The following is an 18233-nucleotide window of genomic DNA, read 5'->3' on the forward strand; positions in this document are numbered from 1 at the left end:
CGGTAGGACTCGCAAGGGCAGGCCAGTCATGAGGGGCAGGAATTCTTTCCAATCAGCTTCTGTTAACCCTGCAAGTCACAGCCCTAACAGGTAGGGTGGTCCTAGCTCGACAAATAGCAGTGGGAAAGCTCATCATACAATGGTCATCTATGGGTTTAATCTGATTAGACTTCAGCAGTACCCCAACTGAGATTGCCATGCCTTGGCTCTTGCCTACCTACACCTAAAGCTCTCTGGAATTAGGTAAACAGGATGCATCCCTCCAGGGAGAGAGTGTGTATTCCATTCCAATAAGCATCCCTAGAATTTCCAAGTATAGGTGGGATGCATGGAACTCTCAGTTTGGTTTGGATATCCTTAAGCATGGTGCTGGGTTTCCACATGTGTCAGACACCCACAGAAAGAATTAATTATAATGATAACCCTTTTATTTGGTAAAGCGCCTTTCACGTTAGGAGGAAGTCTCAAAGAGTGTCACAGGATTTACTCTAAAGTGAAGTGACTGTGTTTTTGTGGGTGAGATTAAATGAGTTGAAATCTTCATCCAAATCTCTCTTATGACCTTTGAGAAATAAATATGTCACTCAATAACCTTTTGTTGCAATTGCTGGCTTTGTTCACATATCTCGGGTATAGATTGTGCCATTACCTTTGGAGGTATAACAGAACAGAATGACAGCAGTTTTCGAAGGGGTGTGAATGTGGGAAGAAAATAAAGAGATTTACAAAACCAGAATGTATTAGAAAAATGAATAGAAAATATAATGCAAGGGTTCAAAGAATTGCAGTTATAAAGCCAGAAGAGGAATGAATGGTGAAGAATTAAATAAAAATAATTTTGTCTTCATTCTCACTCTTTTTTTATTGCTTTCTGGGAACCTGTAAGTGCTAATTAATAAACTGTCACTTTCCATCTGTCTTTTGAAGTAATCACAATCCTGGATAGAATAAAATTAGATTTGACTACCTTATCAGACATGTTTCTGGTAATTATTTTTAATGTTAATAGAGTCGGTGTATATAGAAGCCTCATAATAGTACATAGCAAAATCTTTGTGAGAGACAGATAAGAGAAAACAAGGCAGATAATAAGTGAGAGAGGAAAGTAATGACAGTAAAAGCAATGAATAGACAGCAAGAGTCAAACAGTGCAGGCATGCAGTACAGAGACAGATGGTAACCTATTATGAAAGGAAAAAAGAGAAAAGGAATGATGAAGGTAGAAATATGAAAGTGAGAAAGAGAAGGTCAAATATAAATAGAGAAAGCTGTACAATGCAGAGACAGAGAGAAAAGCAAAAATCAGATGCATAGGCAAATACTGTGAAGCAGGGAGTTTAGACTTAGCAAACTAAGCAACCAGTGGGTCAATAAGCTTTTCAGAAAAATATATTGCTGATTACAGTGCAGTTATAACACAGTAGGAAAACAATTAAATTTTTTAAGCCAATTTAAATCTGGCTTGCTTGAATTCAATGTGCACCTTAAAATACAGTATTGTTTTATAGAGGCTCATCAGTGGATAATAACTCAGCGGCAAATTCTAATTGGGGTAATTTTCACAAGCAAGTCTGAAAAAGAACTAGATATAAAATCACTGTCAGGGATAAAATCGTCCTCAAGATTTATTCACAATGGTCTAATCTGTTTTAGAAGCTATTTCTTATCTGCTGTGCAGTACTCCAGATATACATTTTATAATGTGATTCATTGAAGCAAACAAGATTGAATATTGTGTTGGAGCCTTTAATTTATGGTGCCTGGAGGCCTATAAGTGACTGTTTATTGTGGAGCTGCTAAGTATAAGATAGATTAAATTTTTGCAGTTTCTGCTCAAGTAATTTGTGCTATATGAAGCACTTCTGTCATTACGGAGTGCAATAGTAAATTATGTATGGAAAAATACAATTATTAGCAGTGATGTTTCTACTTTGATATTCACAATGATGTTAATTTACTAGCATAACAATCATTATCAAGTGTTCTTCATAAGATACAGAAACCCCTATTCACAAAGCTTCCACTAATCTGCAGTTTGCCTCATTATTTTTCTCTGTGAAGGCTACTTTTTTCTGGCATGATTTGCTGAAGATTTGCAGCACAATTGTAGAAACACTACATTACATCAGATCCCACTTTAATTAATCCCACGTGATTTGGGGGCACCAGTATATTACAAACCAATCATAACCGTCTTCTTTTTAAATCAGTGATAGTATCTTATTATAATTTTTGTCAAATTAACATTACTGGTTTCTCAACAGAGATAGGTCAAACCTTGTTAAAATTTTAGCAGGATGTTTAAAGCAAACTTTTGTTCACTCTTCAAGCATATCCCATAACATAATAAACTGTGGTTTGTCCAAGCATTTTATAAAATTAAATATTTTAAAGCAGTGAAAACTATCCACATGTCAAAGATTCTGACATAAAATTGCGCCTACCTTATAAAATTATTTTTTAAAATCTTTCGCACAGTGTTCAAATATACCATACTCTCTCTATACTTTACAAATTTAGTTAATACCTTTTCTGTCCTTGAGCCTCAACCACTGCATGACCTTTTGAAAGCATGTATAAGGCTCATAAACATTTTGGAATGTAGCTGTGCTAGAAGGAATGCTATGGAAATGCCCTGAATTTCTGTGGAAAGACATTCGTGAAGCTGCATTGTGTAAGGAAAGGCTAAAAGGGAGAATTGAAGTTAGGAACCGTAAGAAATAATATTCATAAAGGAACAATATGCTGATCGTGGGGTGAACAAAAGTTCGCTAAGGGATATACCAAATGTTTCCTTCTAGGAATGTTATTCTTTTGGTTCAACAACATTTTAACAAAAAGTAAATGGGCAGTAAGCGTAGCAATTGTCTTGATTGATGTAACCAGAGGTGCTTAGAATAATAATAATAATAATAATCCTTACAATTGATGTAGCTCTTTTCACGTCTTCTCGACGTCTCAAAGTACTTCACAGAATAGACTGTAAAGTGAATTGACCGTATATTTGTGGGTGAAACGCGGCAGCCAATTGCGCACAGCAGTGTCCCACAAACAGTCGTGGATTGAAAATGACCAATTTATTATTGTTTTGTTTTGGAGGGATTATTAGAAGTCTGGTAACAGCAGGATAACCAGGATTTTATGACTCCAAGGTGCCAAAAGAGTTAAGTGTTGAGATGAATTCCTCACACTTGGTACATCAGAATATGAAAGGACCCCAAATTCCTTTAAGGTCAAATGATAACCTAACGGTGTAACCTGTGTGTGGAAAGGTGATTGCATGAACCAGTTTGGGAATATGACTGGATAAGCAATCTGTGAACTCTAATTGGATAAACTACCGTCTGGCTCCATCCTTTTAGTAGAGTCATCATGTGGCCAAACTTTAGGGTATAAAAATTTATGTTTGGTCAAACTTCGGTGAAAGAGATGGCTCAAAAGATATTGGCCAAAGGCAATTCCGCCCTCCTTTCAGAGAAAGTAAAATGATCAATTACCAATTATTCCCTAAGTTAGAGAATAATATAGTCTCTACTATGTTAAGCTATCTGAATAAAGATTTGTCATAACTGTACTTGAGTATTCTTAGATTGAGATTGTTACCACGTCAACAAGACTGAGGCCCTCCTAATCGGCTCCCGTTAGGGCCTCCACACCTCAGGCATCACCATCCAAGATTTCATATTCCACCTCACTGAGCCAGTCCGAAACCTTGGCATCTTGTTTGACCCTCAATTTCCTTTTTATTCCACATCCATGACATGAACAGCTCTGCCTTACTCCACCTCTACAACATTGCCTGGATCTGCCACTGCCTTTCCCCTCAGGCCACCAAAATCCTCATCCATGCTTTCCTCATATCTAGACTTACCTACTCCAACTCCCTTCCTGTCAGCCTTCCCAACTCTTCACTCCACAATCTGCAGTTCATCCAGAACTCCAAAGTTCATGTCCTCTCCCGCACCAGGCTCCGTGACCCCATCACCCCTATCCTCGCCCTGCACCACTGGCTCCCCATCCCCCAGAGGATAGAGTTAAAAATCCTTGTCCTCGCCTTCACTGCCCACCAAAACCTTGCTCCGTCTTACCTCTGTGACCTGCTAACCCCTAAGCAACCTGTCAACTCCATCCGCTTAGCAGGCTGTGGCCTGCTCCACGTTCCCCGCCCATCCAGCGCCACCATCGGTGGTCGGAGCTTCAACTTCTCTACACCCCCTTTGGAACTCCATCCCACATTCCCTTCACCTCACTCCCTCCCTTGCCTCCTTCAAGGCATGCCTCAAGACCCTGCTCTTTCGACCACTACTTTGGCCACCTTCCTACCCCTACCCTCCCTGCCCTCCCTGATCCCAACCCCCTTGCTCAGGTCCAAGTTCCTGACTATCCAGCATCTTGGGACATCCTGCTGACATGAAAGGCACTATACAAATGCAATTTTATATTTGTATTGTATTGTGGATTAATGAAGCAAATGATTGATTGAACCATACTGGCATAGTCATCCTTTCACAAGTAATCTACAATTGGGCACTCCACACTCAAAGAGCAATTTCAATTGAAACATTTGTTACATTCAAAAGTGAAGGACAATGATAGAAAGTGTTTGATCAGTGAACAAGAAAGTGAATTTTCTATAACACTTGTTTGAAAAGAAATTATTAATTGGGGAAATATTTACTCTTGGTATATCTGGTAATTCTTGAAAAGTTCAATTTAAATAAAATGAAGTCAGAAAGCTTTATTGCTGCTCCTACTTTTCTTTCCTCTGTAAATTTAGCTTTGGTATCTAATATTCAGTAGGAAATGAAGTAATAATTAACACTAGTTAATTACAACCTCACAGGTCACAATCTTGAAGCAGGTATCAAAATTTTATATGATCCTGTCTGTTGTTCTCCTTAATTGTATATTTAGACCAATCACTGTGCCAAAGCCAGAGGAGTGTTAAATCCACATAGGCTTGGGATTGAATTTGGGACTTTCCTTAATATATACGGTTCAGTGTGGTTCAGGACACATTTACCCACCAAGCAACGGGGGAAGTCTCCCCAGCTTTAAAAAGGTACCAAGATCTATCACAACCTGATCAAACCCAGTTGCACTGAGGCAAGTTTGGATTTAGCTGTTCCGAACAGATTCAATTCAGCACACATCTCTACCAAATGGAAGTCTGATTGTTCCTACATTTGTAAACATTGCTCTCAATAAATCTATGCTACTGCACTATATCATCAAATATCTTAGAAATGTTACACTACAGAGGATTCTGACATATCACTTTGACCTATTGAAAATTTGCACCATAACTATATCATAACCTTCATTTTTTTTGCTTACAAGCAGGTCATTAGCTGGATGATCTGGGGGGAAATAAATTCTCAGTCTCATGACTTGAATAAAAGAGCTCTCTTGTCTGATAGGAAAATCAATTTCCTGGATGAGTCCTTTGATGCAAGTTCCACCATTGTAGGGAAATTAGACACTCAGGATTCAATGTGATGAAAAAGAAATCAGATTTACAAGTGAACTCAACTGTTAGGTGAAAACATTGCTTAGGGAAGACAAAAGCTGCTGAATGTAGGTCGCTAAGCGGCTAACTTAGGACATATTTTAAGAGCTTGTCCCTGTAACTGTAGACAGTGAAAGACAGGCACTGGAAAGACAAAAGGAGTTCAATGAAAAGAGAGGCTGAAAAGAACAGAAGTTTTAATCTAGCTGGCTAATTATCCATTGAAGCAAAACTACCCAGATAAGAAAGTGATATTCACATTAAATAATAATAATAATCCTTGCATTTGATATAACACCTTATCACATCTTCGAGATGTCTCAAAGTGCTTCACAGAATATACTGTAAAGGGAATTGATTGTATATTTTGTGGGTGAAACGTTTGCATCAAAATTAATCATATATATAAAACAAGCGGATAACTTTTTGCCAGGCTTGCATCATTTTTCTCAATCCTTTTTCATCTTTGTTCATTGGACATCTTAGGCTGGGCAAAACTGAGGCACTGTAAGATTGTACAATGTTTAGCACAACCAATTTCAACTAATGCATTGGAGTTTAAATTTGTTCCGGTGGGAGATGGAGGCACTGGAAAGACAATGTTTATCAAGAGGCACATCACAGGAGAGTTTTAGAAGAAATATGTAACTGCCCTTGGAGTGGAAGTTCGTTCTATTAAATTTCACACAAACCGAGGTGAGGTGAAGTTTAATGTCTGGGACACAGGAGGCCAAGAAAAATTCTGGGGTTTGAGAGATGGTTACCACATATGAGCACAATGTGCTATTATTATGTTTGACGTTATGTATCATGTCACATACAAAAACATCCCCAATTGGACCAGGGCTCCCTCTGCCTCCTCGTCCTCCTCGACCTATCGGCTGCATTCAATACGGTCGACCACGCTATCCTCCTCCACAACTTGTCCTCCCACCTCAACCTTCAACCCCTGTCCTTGAGTGGTTTAGGTCGTACCTCTCCCACCGTCTTTATTTTGTTTCCACAAACGGCTTTTCCTCCAGCCCCGCACTGTCTCGTGCGGTGTCCATCAGGGCTCTGTCCTCGGTCCCCTCCTCTTCACCCTCTATATGCTCCCCCTTGGTGATATCATCCGCAGACATGGTGTTAACTTCCACATGTATGCGGATGACACCCAACTCTACCTTTCCTCCTCTACCCTCAACTCCACAACCACCGATGTCCTGACAGCCTGCCTGTCCGACATCGAGTCCTGGACGAGAGACAACTTTCTTCAGCTCAACGTGCGAAAAACTGAGGCCCTCCTGATTGGCTCACGTCAGCGCCTCCGCACCTCAGGCGCTGATAGCATCAGCATCCAAGGCTGCACTCTCCACCTCTCAAAGCCAGTCAGGAACCTCGGGGTTCTGTTCGACCCTGAGCTGTCCTTTCTCGCTCATATCCGCGCCACAACTGGCACCGCCTTCCATCACCTCCGGAATATCGCCAGACTACGGCACTACCTCACCCCTCACGCTGCTGAAACTGGTCCAAGCCTTTATCACCTCAAGGCTGGACTATGGGAACTCTCTCCTCGCCGGCCTTCCCGCCACCTCCCTCCACAAGCTGCAGGTCATTCAGAACTCTGCAGCTCGTGTACTGTCCCGCACCAGGCTTCGGGACCACATCACTCCCACCCTCGCTCGCCTCCACTGGCTCCCCATCCCCCAGAGGATCGATTTCAAGATCCTCATCCTCACCTACAAGGCCATTCACGGCCTTGCTCCCTCCTACCTCTCCGACCTACTATCCCCCTACCTACCTGCCCGTACCCTCCGTTCCTCTGGCTCCGGTCTGCTCCACATCCCCCGCCCCAACCGCCCTACCATCGGTGGCCGGGCCTTCAGCCTCTCAGCCCCTAGGGTCTGGAACTCTATCCCCCAGTGCCTTCGCCTTGCTTCCTCCCTTTCCTCCTTCAAGGCCGGTCTCAAGGCCTTTCTCTTCGACCGTGTCTTCAGCTCCCCTCTCGACTCTCTACCCCCTCCTCACTCCCTTTCTTCCCTTCCCTCACCCTGACCATTTCCCCCCTGCTCAGGTCCCGACCCAACTGTCCAGCGCCTTGGGAAGTCCTCCCGACATGATAGGCGCTCTATAAACAAAATCTTGTTGTTGTTGTGGTGTGAGTGTGTGAGCACATTCCCATCGTGCTTAGTGGTAACAAGGTCGATATCAAGGACAATAAGGTCAAAGCCAAATCCATCGTCTTCCAACGCAAGAAAAACCTGCAGTATTACAGCTAAGTAATGCAGCTATTACAGACATCTCAGCTAAGAGTAACTATAACTTTGAGAAGCCTTTCCTATGCCTTGCGAGGAAGCTGGTGCTCGCTTTCCCTGAGATACAGATGGACACGCAGCTCGCTGATCAATACGAGAGTTACAGGCTGCCTCAGAGCCCACCCTGCCTGATGAGGATAATGATCTTTAAGGAGAGAGAGTGGTTCTGAGAAGGCAAGAGTAGGCAATGTTTGTGGGGTGAGGAGCTTATCTAGTTACATGGAGTCCTGTAGTTTAGTGGTTAAAGCATTCACCTCACAAGCGAGAAGACCCGGGTTCGATTCCCAGGGAGGCAAAACCTCAGGCAGTTTCCTTACTCTGCACACACAACTCTGTTTACCGAGCAGTAAGTAGGAATCTGCTTGTTAGTTGATTGGTGGATTGCTTTCCTGGAGTAATAATTCCTAAAAAAATTCATAATAATTTAGTCACTCAATCCACAACTGTTTGTGGGACACAGCTGTGCACAATTGGCTACCGCACTTTGCCTACAAAACACACAGTCACTACACTTTGCAGTGTATTCTGTGAAGCGCTCTTGGATGTCTCGAAGACGTGACAAGTCACTATATCAATTATTACTATATCAGTTATTATTTAATCAAAACTATGGTAAGGTTAATGCTTTCAGTAAAAGGGTTAATTTCACATTTTGATAACAGAAAGCTACAACTGTGCAAGCAAAATCTAACAGATGTCTAGGCATTGCAGTTCAAAAATGTTTTAATTAAATAGTTTGTCAGTTCTGCCACTCCAGAGAATTTCACCTACAAACATCTTTTTAAAAACAATGGAGTCCTGGAAATTATCATATTCATGAAATCCCAGTGTGTTTTGATAGAAGGAAAAGAATATGGTATCGTATTGCCTGTTACACCTTTTATGTTTTTAATTCAGGTGCATATTAATGTACAATTAAATAGTCATGTTAAATGATGGTCTTATGGAAATTACTAAAATAACTCCTAATACGGTTGGATTTTTGGAGTATGCAGTTTCTACACTAGACTATGGAATAAGATGCTAATTAAAGCATGAGAAGATTATAACATGTATTTATCTGTTTGACACTGCAGCATCTACCACCAAATAGCTGTAGTGGTCAAATTACTACTGTAATGCTGCGCCACAGTGTAAAGTCTATTTTGCTCGGATGAAAATGTTTTGCTGTGATCAAGAAATAATCTGGTTGCAAACTTCAAGCATTGTTCCATGTTTATTTCTATTTCAGGCTGACCAGAAGCCTTGGATACTATCAGTGAAGACACTGCAATAATTTGGATGCTGTAGTGGATTTGAACTTTTCAGTCCTGGAACCTCATTGAAAATCTAGCCCAAACAGATGGAAAGATAGCTTCCACTGGTTGGAGATGCTTAGACAGACTAGAGCTAGTAACTGGAGACTGATTTCATGGTATGAAACTATCTTTAAGAGATGGACAATATGGTGACCAATACGCTCAGGTTGATTAGCCATTGGAAAATTGTGAAGGAATGTATTCCTAGCATTAATAACATTTTTAAGAATGAGCACAAAATTCACCAAAAATTAAAGAGAATAACAACAATTTGAGTTTAAAGAGATTTTTGGAGCAAACCCACAACTTTCATTAAATACTTTGAGACATTTATTTTATATAAAACATGCTACATATATGGAAGTTATTAGTATTACCATTGAGATATGTTCTGAGAATACAAACCGGTGTTGACTAGCCAGCAGTTAGACCACTGAATTCCAATAACCGAGAGCCCACTCCACTTGTACAATTGCTTGCCAATTCACACTTTGCATTGAAGTGGTTCATCATTTATGAGTTTGTCTCTCCATATAAGGTTTCTGTATGCAGTACGTTTGTGGTGTTCTGGAAGGAAAGAGATTTGGGTTCAAATGAGAAAGAGAGACACAGAAAAAGCATCAATGTTTCAGCTGGAGCTGCCTGAGATAAGCAGATTCAAAAATGTATGAATGCAGATCAGCAGGACTCAGCTGTGCCATTTAGGTTTGGTTACATTGTTTAAATTTGTGAAATTGTTTTACATTCTAAGTACTACAAGTTTCCTTACTCCACACGCCTCTGTTTTCCTAGCAGTATTAACCCAGTTGTTAGTCGATTGGCGGATCGCTTTTCCCGGGGTAATAATCCCTCAAAAAAAATGGGTCACTCAATCCACAGCTGCTTATGGGACACTGCTGTGCACAATTTGCTGCCACTTTTCGCCCACAAAATATACAGTCAATTCACTTTACAGTATATTCTGTGAAGCCCTTTGAGACATCTCAAAGACGTGATAAGGCACTATATCAAATGCAAGGATTATTATTATTTACCTATGGGAAAGTATCTCTGGCAGACCTGAAAATAAATCCAGGAATATTAAAAGAGGTAGACTGAAAGATGATTGAATATCAGTCACAGATAGAACCAAGGCAGAACAGAGCTAGATGGGGCTATCATGCCTCATCACTAAAATAAGGTGTTTGTTTTCTTGTTGAGAATAGGTTTCAGTTTATGATAGACCTTACTGACTGATATAACTGAAAACAATGACAGAGAAAGAGAGCTTGCAAATATAGGGACATAGATGGACAGAAGTTAAGAGTAACGTAAATAATATTGCTTTGGATTAAACATTTCTTTTGTTTCTCTACCGTATTCAGCTTTACTTTTTGTTATGGTACTGTCAAACGTATCTGCATGCAATAATCTGAAGGGAAGGAAGTAACTACCGATCTGCCTACCGTTCTTTGTTTAGTCTTGTACATTTGATTCTCAATCTCTATTCATTCTAGCCCACACTCTGTATCTCTTCACCAGCATATTGTAGCTGCTGCTGTTATTAGTTGATAGTGCTAGGATTCAGTGCTGCTAAAACAACAGCGTGTTATGGGGAACTAGGGTCTCCCAGTGTTCACAGCATAAAGTGAGATGTACAATAAATGTGCACCTTTGGTGGTCAAGTTTCCAAATTAGTCTTGGTCTCGGATCCAAGTCAGAGGTGGGTTCATGCCAATCCAAAGACTTGCTTGAAATCGAAAGCTTAAAATGTTTAAATTAGTGCTCCAATTGGAGATCAAACATCTGCCAAATTAGCGGGCAAATGCATAGTTCATTTGACATACCATGTTAAACAGCGAAATGACAATTTGGATACAAATAAACTGAAAAAGCAGAATAAAGGAAAAAGGTAACACCTGCTACCAAGCTTCACATTACTTTGTGTTTTTCTTATTTACCTATAGGCAATAAATGATATAACAATTAGTGTCAGTGCCAACTCATGTGTAGCATGTTCCATTGTGTTATATTATTAATTTGAAAATCTGTTGCAGTTGTAGTACATTATTAAGAACGTTTTAAATTATAGCTTGCTTTAAGAAAGCAGAATTATTATGTCAGAGTTAGTAAAGTAAAACCTTTTGCAAAATAATTTTGTCATGTGGGGAAAGGGGTTCTTAAGAACATGAGAACATGAGAAACGCTGAACAAAAAATGACCAAGGTCCATTGAGTTCGCCTTCCACCTTCCTGGAGGTTGCATGCATATATGTCCCAAATTACCAAGGTACTATATCCCATAATGTTATTTCCTATTATTTCTTAACCTTTTATTTAATATAACTTAAATGATTTTTTTTCTGTTCCAGAATTTTCTGAATAAAATGAATCCTGAAAATCCTGTGAAACCATTGGGAGCATTTTGTTCAATAAAGTTTTATAGAGGTATACATCAACCGCAATCATAGATCATGAAAATGAAAATTGAATTTCATATGATACATATAATCAAGCATATATTACCAAAGAAGAAATCAATCTTTCAAACAGCCAGCATTCAATCTTTTTTAAATGATTACTAAATTACTTAGACAACCTACTTATTGGTACAGAAATGTTTAAAGAAAGCAGGCTGAGAAGAAGAATAAACTAATGAAGGGAATTTTATGACACTTTCAAGCTGGTACTTTGGTCAAACTTTTAGTTCTGGTTGATTATTAGAAGCAATTTTACTTTCTGTGATATGACAACTACCACATAGCAGGGGGTCAAGTGAATTCATCTAGTGTCACTTTTGAAGGCTCAAACCATTTTATTCTTCCCATGTGGTCAGCTCACTAATTCATTACAAGACTCAAGGAGCTTGTCAAGTTCCTAATAACGATATCAAGCTCCCCCCAGGTTGTTGAAGTATTCATAGAGTAATTACATTCTCATTAACATTTAAATAAAAGAAAGCTGAGAACACAATTAACAGGCATCTAACATCTGTGCAAACATTGAGGTGGCAAAGTGAATGGCACAAAGTAAGGACATTAGGACATAAAAGGACATTGCATTTACTTTAGATTACAAGGCACATACATAAATCATGTGGATATTTACAGCAGAGAAGATTAACAGGATAATGTGTATCTGGCTACCACACCAGTCTTATTATATCCTATACAGACTAACAAGTGGTAATGGTGCACATTTCCACCAGTGACCTTATGAAAAGATTCTAACTTCTGATTCCTACCCCTGACACTTGTTGGTCAAAATAAGATTTTATATTTTACCAGAGCAAACTGTTCTCTTGTGGTAAGGTAAATAAACGACTATGAACAATCTTACTTCCCCTCGGTTTGCTCATTGCAGGTTTAATGAATGAAGAGAAGCCAGAATCCAGACTCACATATGTATAAAAATCAGCTTTTGCATTTATGTTCAATATAACCTTTACCCTGGTTCAAAGAGAGTGCAAGATACAGCTGCCAGTATCAAACAGATTATTGCCGTTCGCATATCAACATGTACACAGTCCACTCTAAAAANTTCAACATCTGGCTTACCGGTTTATAGTAAAGATTTATATGTGACAAGTCAGATCTAGGATCTATCTCCTTGAATGCTTCTATATTCATTTTTGTAACAGATGTGGAGTTTACAGACCCTGGGAAAAAAACTCATGATATTTGGTAATCCATTTGATATGAACACATTTTGAAATGTTTCTAATTTCACCCCCAACATTCTCCAATAGACTTACCAGCTATACAATACAAAATTGCATTTGTTTGAAATTATTGTGCATGTGAAAAATTAAATTTTTACGCTGACACAAAATTGAATGTGATAGAATCAAATTATCATGCACACAATAATTTCTTGTGAAATCAGTGCTCCCTCAGGTAGGGGTGGGGTGGTATCACTATATCACAAAAACCAAGGGATTTCAGGGCAACCATCTTATTAGCACCCTTAACTGTGCCTACAATTTAAGATGAGGCTAATATAATAGACTAAAATATGCAATTTTTTATGAGAATCCTTAATAAGGAATCTAAGTCACGCAAATTGAATCTCCATTCGGTAACTAGAAATACATCCTGCCTACCTGTGAAAAATCCACTCCTATGAGTTCTTCTAAAGCAGAGTTCTTAATAATAATAATATACCATAAAGTGAATAGTCTAAACTTTGTGGCCGAAACACAGCAGCCAATTGGGCACACAGCGTGTAGCCAGAGAACCTAATTTGCTCCAATAAGGCTCCTGCTCTCTCCACACCCACGTGTAACCTTTAAAAAATCAGCAGGACACTTTCGTGTAAAATCTATTAGACACATTCAAGTTGCATACAAGTGGACTTGAATTTTACAAAGTATTAAGGCTTGACATGTATTGTCATAAATGGAACCTTCTGTATGAAGATCCATACAAATAAAATGACCACCATGAATTATATTACACTATTTTACTGGAGGTCATACCAGCGTCTCCTTGGAGCTGAACTGACTCGAAGGTGACATGCTTAGGAACAGAATGTTGGAATGAAGGTAGTCCTCTTTGGCAGACTTGATAGCCTGGTTCCTGAGTCCGGGTTCCCAGTACTACAGGGCACCACTGATGACAGACCAGCCAGTCTGGCTTGTTGGCAGGAGGTGGAGGGGCAGATTGGCATTGGAGAGGCATGGCTTCATTCCACTCAGCTCCTGTTACCCCAACAAATCAAAACCCTAATGGCTAGCTGGACAAACAACGGGATGTGTTTTTTTGCTGGTTAAACTGGTTAAAGTACACCAATGCACACTTTGGGAGTCCCAAGCCTTGGCTCTTGCCAATCTATGCCTGCTACTCTCCAGAATAAGATAAGCATCCCTCTGGAGAGAGGGTGCATTCCAATTGAAACATGGGATTTTGCATGAGTAGTTGCCATACATGGTTCTCTCGGTCTGGTTTGTATACTCTTAAACATGTCGGTGAGTTCCTCATCTGCCAGACATTTTTTTCTGACACATGCAGAATTTTGCTGCATTTTTGGGGGGTCATTTGGCTGGTGAAAAAATGTAAATCCCGGTTTGAGATACCAATATCCAAACATACACCTACAGTTTCTAACGGAGCTGAAAATAAGGTTAACCAACTTTCCCAATGCAATGAGTGGGTCAGAATGACCGCAAGAGGAAATATCAAAGCACTAAAGCAGGCAGGACTGCGATTGACAGCCACATTTTGTAAATATTGTGACACCTTCAGATTCATCGCAGCATGAAGCCAGCCTCCGAATAATGCTTTTTTTTAATCACTGAAGCAATGATCCATGCTATTTTGAGGACAATTAGTAAGAATTTCATTCTTGGTGATAAAATCGAAACAAGGTCAAAATGGATTTTCAGTCCTCCCCAATTCGTACGCAACCTCTTCACAACTCTCTGCTGCGCTCAAATGATAATCAGTGTCTTTATTTGTGTTATCAGACTACTAAGCAGTATAGCGAATCAGAAATAAATGAGAAAGGGTCTAATCCAAAGGTGTTCTTGTTAATTCTCTTTAATTTTTTTAAAATCAGTATGATTATTATGGGAGCCTATTTTAAGACAAATGAGTGCTTGTTGGGAATCCAAATATTAGTTAGTCAGTGATACATTGGGAATCAAATAGATTGTAAAATTGCTGAAGTTTCCTCTCCGTACATTTACATCAATAAAATGAAGAGGTGTGACCGGCAAGCTGACATCAATGGGATACAACGTGGCTGTAGGACACAAAGCCACTGTGTACTGTTAGAACTGATTACAATTGTGATCGCTACATGAGATGGAAACCATCTCTGTCTTGTTCGCCCACAAGCTGTATTCAAATGCAAATTTGCAAAAGTGAAAGGCAGTTTCTTATACGACCCTCTCTATTCCCCTGTGCCCTTCTGCCCACGTGCTTTGCAGTTTACTGAAAAGACACCATTGATTAGTTTCTTGTCTAAACATACAAAGGCAAAGAGAACATTAATAAAATGTGTCTCATTAACAGATACTTGGGTAATTACATGAAGGCAACTTGGGTGATATGATCTTGTGAGATTAGATTGTACAATATTTTGCTGGCTCATAGCCAACAGCAGTTGGGAACTCTTTTTGACAATATCATTACCATTGTTTTCACCATAAATAATTTACCCCAGCACAATAGCCATTCAACAAAATCTCACACTCACTGGCTGGATTATGGCCCACAGTTCAGTCCTGTAGATTCAGTTGAACTCTTACTTTGAAGGCACAGGGAGCAGTTGTGAGGGCACAGAGATGAGCTGGGTAAGAGAGGAGCAAGCAAGAACCTTTTTAATATCTTGTCTAACACAATCACGCGATTGACGCCCCTGACAACATAAGCAGATACAGACTAATCCTAGCTTTTAGTGGGATTTGAAGCAACACTCAAAGATTTCAAGCAATCATTTTACCACCACTGAATCATCTGCACTTTAAACAGCTCTGAATGGCTATCACACAGCTTTCAATATCACAGAAAGCTTTTGGCACACAAGTGTTTTTTTGCAGTTTTTCTTTGTTCATCTAATTATGTCGATCTTTCATCTTTGCAACATTAAACAGAACAACTTTGTTACTCTCATTGATTACTATGAATGGACAAATGGGATACGTTGTTCAAGTAATGCTTATATTAGTTTGAGGCTGCAGTGTGAATGGTGGGGTCAAATTAGTGGTGTTTCATCACAATTATGACAAGAAATGCAATATAAAATGCCACAAATTTCACTAGAACTGATAAAACAATGCTGAAAAAAGTAGAGATCATTAATTGCTTCATCACTCAGTCTCTTACAAAAACACACACGTGCATTCAGTTAATAGATTGATGCTTCTTTTCTTTTGCATTTTTCAACTGCGTAATATACTTTTTCTCTTCTGAGATTTTCTCCATTTCGGTACAAACAACATTTTTTTACAATATAACAAATGCAATGAATTACTGAGAGTTAAAAGTGCAAGTTGAAAGAATCAAAATGCATTATAAGCTATGAATTTATGTAAGTGTCAATAATTTATGGTCTCTTGCTATGCAAATATCCATTCAGCTGCAGTGTGCTACTTTTTCAAGCTAAATTGGTTATGTCTAGTATTAATGTAAAACTGAATCGTGTAATCAATCTGCATTTTGTCCCACTAGCAGACCTAATGGTTGTTATGCTTTTCTGATCCCATAATTCTTTTGATAATTCAGCTAATCATGTGGTTCAGGGCATCTAATACTAACCTACTTATGTCTGCACATTAGTTCTTCTGAATCCATTTTCCATAAACTGAAAAAATGACAAATCTGAAAGCACATTTTTCATGCCACAGATATTTGAAAATGAAGGTAAGATTAGCGGTCTGTGACAGTTGCAGAAACTAAGATTTTCACACGGCAATATTTTATGAACAAAGAAGGTGCTGCAAATGCAATCCCCATTAAACCCTTCTGCCCAAAGTAGATGGATGTTAATGTATTTATCTTAATCATTGTAAATTTTAATGAAACTGTGATCTGGGAAGAACCTAATCTCTTTTAATTTGCCCTTTTTTCCCTTAAGTATGCTCCAACTTCAATAATGTGATTAGAGATCTGGCAGAGGTTGGAGGTTATTATAAACACTGTTTCTCAACCTTCATTGCCAAAATTACAGCACGCTGTTTTAAGGTCACACAAGTCAGAAAGTTTGGACTTAGTTTTGCAAGATTACAGTTTAGTTTGAATATACTTTCAGCCCACACATCCAGTAGATGCAGCTAATTTCGTAGACAGAATATGAGCCTCATTACTTCATCTTAATATTATTATATTATTAATATTATTATTTGAATGCTGCTTACAACAACAACAAGATTACATTTGTATAGCACCTTTCACGTCGGGAGGATGTCCCAAGGCGCTGGACAGTGTACAGCATTTCAGACCTGAGCTGGGGTCAGGGGGGGAGAACGGAGGGGAGCGGAAGGGGGGTGATCGATGGTATGGTCGAAGAGGAGGGTTTTGAGGTGGGACTTGAAGGAGACTAAGGAAGGGGTGAGGTGGAGTGATTGGGGGCTGGAATTCCAGAGGTTGGGGGCAGAGTGGCTGAAGGCTCTCCCACCAATGGTGGGGCGGGTGGGTCGGGGGTCATGGAGCACGCCAGAGCCGGCTGAGCGGAGGGAGAGGGCGGGTTGGTAGGGGGTTAGGAGGTCACAGAGATGGGGTGGGGCGAGGCCATGGAGGGCTTTGTAGGTGAGGACAAGGATTTTGAACTGGATCCTCTAAAGGATAGGGAGCCAATGGAGTCGGGCGAGAGTGGGGGAGATGGGGTCATGGTATTTGGTGCAGGAGAAGACACGGGCTGCAGAGTTCTGGATTATCTGCAGCCTGTGGAGGGAGGAGTTGGGAAGGCTGACAAGCAGGGCATTTGCATAGTGAAGCCTGGAGGTGGTGAAGGCATGAACAAGAGTTTCAGCGGCCTGAGGTATGTGTCTTGCAATGGACAATTCCAGTGCCTTAAATGCAATTTTTGTGTGAATATATTGAATATATTCTAACTCACTGATTGATGAATTTCAGAGAGCAATTTGAAACATTAGTTAAAGGGAAAGGGACATGGACTCAATCACTGAATGTATAGTGGGGGCGGAGGTGGTTGGGGGTCAATGTATTTTTCATTTCCTGAAGCCAATCCAAGGCTGTCACTCAATCCGTAAATCAGATCTGGCTGAATGCACAATAGTGTTCAGCAGATTAGGAAATAACTGATGGCTCAAGTTCAACACTTAGAAATGAAAATAAAAAGTCACTGATCCCTATTCTGTCAGTGCTGACATTCTGTGACTGAGCCTATGGCTGATATCAGAAATGTGTCTCAGAGCATCTATCCACCTTGAAATGTCAGGTCTCCTTGAAGGAGTTTGGTGGAGCTGTGTAATTTGTAGCTAACACCAACACATTGCAATTGCTGGTAATGGAGCTTGTGGCACAATACATGAAGTTAAAGTGCGTCTGTCTCAGCAAGGCGGAAATAGAACAACCAGCCATTTTGTCACCTTCATTAAAATTGCAAAACTGTGACAGAACCCTACCTGGCAGCTTAATGAAACATTTAACCACAAGCATCAGACGCACACTGAGCAAACTCATGGATGTGT

The 18233-nt window shown here is 39.8% G+C and overlaps 1 long non-coding RNA gene and 1 pseudogene across 1 annotated transcript in view; one reads left to right on the forward strand and one right to left on the reverse strand.

The window, feature by feature from the left end:
• Nucleotides 1–1108: 1108 nt before the first annotated feature.
• LOC103176928 lies at nucleotides 1109–7954 on the forward strand (annotated as a pseudogene).
• Nucleotides 7955–9428: 1474 nt separating this feature from the next.
• The window catches only part of LOC103176880, a 151375-nt gene continuing 142570 nt past the window's right edge, over nucleotides 9429–18233 (reverse strand). The window contains exon 4 of the long non-coding RNA XR_487636.2: nucleotides 9429–9668. This is a non-coding gene — a long non-coding RNA (uncharacterized LOC103176880). The remainder of the gene's footprint in view (nucleotides 9669–18233) is intronic.

Source organism: Callorhinchus milii, unplaced genomic scaffold, assembly GCF_018977255.1.
Source record: "Callorhinchus milii isolate IMCB2004 unplaced genomic scaffold, IMCB_Cmil_1.0 Scaffold4, whole genome shotgun sequence".
Taxonomy (NCBI): domain Eukaryota; kingdom Metazoa; phylum Chordata; class Chondrichthyes; order Chimaeriformes; family Callorhinchidae; genus Callorhinchus; species Callorhinchus milii.